Source organism: Phyllostomus hastatus, unplaced genomic scaffold (genome assembly GCF_019186645.2).
Source record: "Phyllostomus hastatus isolate PE091 unplaced genomic scaffold, TTU_PhHast_1.1 phas_contig_210, whole genome shotgun sequence".
In the NCBI taxonomy this organism is placed as follows: domain Eukaryota; kingdom Metazoa; phylum Chordata; class Mammalia; order Chiroptera; family Phyllostomidae; genus Phyllostomus; species Phyllostomus hastatus.
The window spans coordinates 19,843,021-19,849,443 of NW_025333737.1; positions in this window are offsets into that span (position 1 = coordinate 19,843,021).

Sequence of the window (6,423 nt, forward strand, 5' to 3'; positions counted from 1 at the left end):
TCTTTAAACTTGGAGCATGGGTGATAATTTCACTTCCATTTTCATTAGATACCCAGTTTTGTGCCAAGGACACTGTTCTAGCACTGAGGATGCAAAAGAGAAGGAGGTCTCTGCTTTCATAGGGCTTATAGTCCAGTGGAAGAGTTAGATAATAGGTCAATGAATAATGCCTTCAGATAATGGTAAGTGCAACTAATAAAATTAGGGTATTGTAATAGTGATGAGAAAAGAGTCCACATTATGTAGGAATGGCAGAGAAGGCCTCTCCAAGAAGGTAAAATCTGAGCTCAACCTGAACAACAAGGAGTGAGCCATATGAAAACCCAGAAAAGCTGGTATTAAGGTCCTAAAACAAAAATAAACTCGTGTGTATTTGGAGAACAAAGTTCAATGTGACTTAGCATAGGAAACAAAGGAGTGACTGATATTATATGAGCATGGGAAAGCAGCAGACCATGTAGAATCTCCCCATAAGGAGTCTAGCTTCTATTTTAAGTGCAACAGGAAACACTGGTGAGTTGTAAGTAGGGAAGTAACATGAACTAATATATCTTTTAAAAAGATCCCTCTGGCTGCTGTTGTAGGGAATAGATTATAGGGAAGATGAGTGAAAACAGGGAGACTAATTGGGAGGCTGTTGCTGTACTCTTTGGAGAAAACTTTAGCTTACGGGATGGTAGTAGCAAATGGCAATGGAGATACTATATTTAAGACACATTTTGGGTATAACTAATAAAACTTGCTGATAGATGTGTAAGGATAGGAAAGAAATTAAGTGTCTTCGATTTTTGTTTCAAATAAACTGGATACTGGTACACACTAGAGCAGGGGATATACAGAGATGGGCCAAAGGTTTACAATTGTTTGTATAGGAAATACAATAATTAATAAATAATACAAAAATAACTGTTTCACATACTCACAACTGTAAACCTACTTTGGCCCACCTCTGTATTTCTTGTGGTGGGGGTGATTTCAGGTGTTACATTTGAAATATTTATTATATGTGTAAGTGGATATGTCCAGTTGATGATTGCATATACCAATTTGGAGCTGAGAAGGAAAGTTGGGATTGAATTACATATCAACATCCTCCTTTTTATCAATTTGAGATGATTCCTTATTTACTATTCTCTAATCTAACCATCTTACCCATGAAAAAAAATTTGATAAAAATAATCAAGAAATCAAGAAACCCCAAAATTCATGAAGAAAAATGCACTAGCCATAATACTGTATTCCACTGATCATCCTCTAAAGAACTCACCTTAAGAGTTTGGCTGATATAAAAGAGATAATTGGCATTTTTCATAAAACTGTCTTCTGATATATCACTGAGTGTCCTTTAATATAACAAACCCTCTGTCAAGTTTAAAACTCAAGGCCATAGCTAACATCCAAATCCATTTCAGATTAAGAAAGTATATGAGCATGGAAGGAAAAGCAGTAGACCATGTAGAATCTCCCCATAAGGAGTCTAGCTTTTATTGCAATGAAATAACACTTGTTAAAAGTTCTACAAGCAAAAATGGGAGAACTTAATAATCCTGGAGTGGGATGATCTAAATAGGGCATAAACTCAAACACAAAAGTGAAAAATTGATGATATAAAAGTCAAATTTCTGGCCCTGGCCAGGTAACCCAGTTGCTCAGAGCACCAAGGTTGTGGGTTAAGTCCCTGCTTAGGGCACATACTAGAACTAACCAATGAATGCATCAGTAGGTGGAACAACAAATTGATGTTTCTCTCACTCACTCTCTCTAAAATTAATTTAAGTTTTTTTAATAAATCAAATTTGTGTAAAGCAAAAAATAAGACAAGCTAAAAAATATTTACCATATCACAAAGGCCTATTATTTTCCTCAATATGTAAACAACTCTTATAGATTAGTAAGACCAACCACCCAATAGAAAAATGGACAAAAAATACAAACAGCCATTTCATAGAAAAGGAAATAGAGTATCCTATGAGCAAATGAAAAGATGTGCAACCTCACTCATAAAAAGAGAAAATAGCCCTGGCTGGGTGGCTCAGTTGGTTGGAGCATTATCCCACACACCAAAAAGGTTGTGGGTTTGATCTCAAGTCAGAGCACCTACCGAGATTGTGGGTTCAACTGCCAGTCAGGGCAAGTACAGGAGGCAATCATTGATGTTTCTCTCACATCGATGTTTCTCTCTCTCTCTCCCTCCCTTCCCCTTCTTCTCTCTCTAAAATTAATAAACATATTCTTGGGTGATTTTAAAAAATGTTTTAAGAAAGAACTAGAAAATGTAATATCATACTATGAAATAGCAATATTATACTTATCAAGTTGGCAAAAAAAAAAAAAAAGATAAGGGTGTGTAGAAACAACCACTCTCAAACATCACTGGTGGAGGTATAAATTGGTAACCTCTCTGGAGAATAGTCTGGGCAACATCCACCAAGATTTTAAATGTGTATTCACTCTGACCAATTCCTAATATCCTCATAAAAAGTTTGATTAACCTAAATATTCATCAATTAAAAATGACTAAATAATAGTATATTTGTACAATAGAATATCACACAGAAATTTTTTAAAACATTTTATTTATTTATTTTTAGAGAGGGAAGGGAGGGAGAGAGAGAGAGAGAGAGAGAAACATCAATGTGCAGTTGCTGGGGGCCGTGGCCTGCAACCCTGGCATGTGCCTTGACTGGGAATCCCACCTGCGATGCTTTGGTTCGCAGTCCGAGCTCAATCTACTGAGCTACGCAGGCCAGGGCACACAGCAATTTTTTAATTAAGAAAATTCTATATATACTGATAGAAAAATAAGGTACAAATTTGAGTGTTCAAGTTTTAAGATTTGGGTGTTGGAGAAAAATATATTTATATTTTAGATAATGGAATAGCTCTGAAAGTTTATATTAAAAAACTGGTAATGGTAGTTGCCTTCTAAAAATGAACTGAATGACTAAGGAACAGAAGAAAAAAAGACTTTTCATTGAATTTAAAATCTTGTGTAAATATTACTTATTAAAAAACAAAGTCCAAAAACATTTTTTCTCTTAAAGAACTGGTGTACTTCCTAACATTAGACCAAGAGAATTACATAACCAATTATGTTTTTTCCTTTGCCTTGGTTTATATGATTTCTAATACAAATTCTCTACTTTGCCACTTTGCTTTTACCTTTTATCTGTGTTGACTTTTTAAAATTTTTTAAAGATTTTATTTACTTATTTTTAGAGTGAGGGGAAAGGAGGAAGAGAGGAGAGAAGTATCAATGAGTGGGTGCCTCCCACACACCCCCTAATGGGAACCTGGCCTGCAATCCAGGCATGTGCCCTGACAGGGGAATCAAACTGGTGACCCTTTGGTTCCCAGGCCAGCACACAGTCCACTGAGCCACACCAGCCAGGGGCTGATTTTTCTAATTTTGAAAATAGTTAGAACATAATTTTCACAAGTTCTCAGCCCTTTCTGAACCTAACTTTTATATTATCATAAAATAAGTTACACATAAAATCACTATCAGAGTAATGGAGTGTTTAAAAACTCACATCATACTAAACATGAGAGTCAAAAGGATAGTTGAGGGACAAAAAGGCCTATGTCAATGATGAACTAAATCTAAAAACAGACAAAGGAATATATTGCGGTCAGGAACACATGAAATTTTGTCAACATATTTTATGCCAAAATCAGTTCTGAGGGAGCAAAATGTTCCGTAAATTTTAACAGTAACAGTAAATTTAGGCATTGATGTTAACTAAAAATATATATTATGAACAGCCAGCCTCTCTTCTGTAACTAATTTTTCTTAAGCAATAGAACATTTCAACATTATGTCTCAAAATGTAATGTATTGGAATGGAAACCCTAGTACTGATTTTAAAAATAAAAAATGTGTAAATGTCACTCTTTTCTCTATTTCCACTATTGTTCATTTAAAAGTGAGTAACAATGCCTCTACAAAAGCAGAAACTACAAAAATGTAGTGACAGTCATTTAGTCCTATCTTGTTTTATAAATAAGGTAAAGGCATGAAAATATAAAGGTGCCAAATGACATGGCTTATTAATGTCTTGGCTGAAATCAGAATACAGGTCTTCTGACTCTGGTCCTATGTCTTTTCTACTCCTTTCTACTATAATTTTACCATTGGTAAATAGCTATAAACATTTTAGTAAAAACAGTATTAACAAGAAAAATAAAATAGAGTAATTAGAAAATAAAAATAGTTGACCAAAGAAATGAAAATAAGTCTATTGGGGTTAAAATTTAAACTAGTAGGAAGAGATTGAAAATATTGCAAAGATCAGTTAAGTGTCCCAAACTTGATAAACAATAAAAATCAATAAGAGATTCAGAAAAAAAGTGCTACTCATATAAATTTATAAACCATTAACATACTACTAGAAAAATCCAAATGTTCATCAACAGATGAATGGATAAACAAAGTATAGACTATACATCTAGTGAATTATTTACTCAGCCATCAAAAGGATCAAAATTCTTAAACATGCTACAACATGGATGAATCTTGAAAACATTATGCTAAATGAAATAAGCCAGAAACAAAAGAAAAAATATTGTATGATTACACTTATATGAAATATATACAATAGGCAAACTCATAGAAACAGAAAATAGATTAGACTGGAGGAAGAATGTGGAATTATTACTTAATGGGTACAGAGTTTCTGTTTGAGGTAATGAAGTCTCACAAATTGTGGTGATGGTTATACAACATTGTGTATGTAATTAATGACACTGAACTGAACATTTAAAAATGGTTAAAATGGCTAATCTTAAAATATATCTATTTTATCACAATTCTAAAAGTTAAGACCACTATTAAGTTATATACTATATATTTATTTTATAATAAAAAATGCTCAGAAACACCATTCTATGCATGACCAAATAGTATCCCTACCTGAACATTTGAAAAACAAAATTTATTCTAAATCATATTTGAAATCCTTATTCATCTAATAAATAGTTGTTAAATGTGTATTTCAGGCATTAGATGGATAAATACATGAAAAAAACAAAAGCAGACAAGTCAATCTATCCCATCTGCCTGACAGAGTTGCTTGAAGAATCAAATTAAATAATGTAAAAATATTTCAAAATCCTAAGGCATTATATAAATATGTTTTACATTACATAACCCAAAATTCAATCTAAAACTCATAATACTCTCAGGGAAAATACAACTTCAAAAAAGGATAATTAGGAGGTTATGTTGAATAAGATCATATGGTGGAGTCCTAAACTGATAGGACTGGTGACCTTGTAAAATGATGAGAGAAAAATCTCTCTCCATGAGCATTCACCAACAAGAGGCCTTTTGAGCACCCAATGAGAAGGCAGCTGCCTGCAAGGAAGAGAGCTCTCACCACAACTAGACCATGTTGGTAGGCATGCTGCTTTCAGACTTCTAGCCTCTAATACTGTGAGAAAATTGTTTTAATTCTGTTCTTTTACTATTGCAACCCAAGGAGACTAAGATTTAAATGTATGTTATGCTTGTAACTAAAAAGTAAGCATGTTTTTAGCAATAGCAACCAGAACAATTGGAAACAGAACTATACTGGGCTTTGTCTATATTCAGGGTCCTATAGTTTTTTAAAGTTCTTTATGAGATCCTACTGTATATGATGCCCGGTAACACTGATATTCATCACTTACAACCCCCACCCTTGATTCCATGATTAGAGCAAACTGAAAATGAGTACTTTTTAATAATGACTGTACTAATTATAATAAAAATGTATGCATTAAAGTCCCAACATATAAGATAGTTACAATCAGTTATCCTACATTAATCATTTAAAATTAGTGTTACATAATCAGGACAACCATATGCCTGATTTGCTAGAAAGAATCCTGCTTTATGTCCATTGCCCTGGTGCAATTGTCAGCAGTGCCCACTTTCACTCTCAAAAAGTCCTGGCAAAGTTTGCTTCTTCTATGCTTAGTCAATTACATAGTAATCATGTATTTTGAATTTTATGAATTTGGTGTTCAGTCTAGGACAGAAAATATGGTTGTCACAGTATATAATAATAAATTATTTCATCTTTATCTTAGACTTTTCTAAGTAAATTTTCACTGGGAACTAAAAGTAAATTTTGTGAATGAATTGAGAAGTACTAAGAAAAACCAGGTGCTAAAACATTTTTAGATTATTTTTAAACCACTCAATCCAAATTTTTAATTTATTTAAGCAGTGTTAAAACTTTTCAGAGGAAAATGTAGATATGCCTAGAATTCTAAAATAACACCATTTTTCAAAAATGTAAAAATGATTACCTGTGATCTTATTGACTAGCCTGGAAGATATATGTTCCAGACAATTTCTAAATGAAATTAACAGTTCCAAAGTCTTCATTTAGCATTATAAAATAAATTGAAAATAGCCCTGGTCGGGTGGCTCATTTG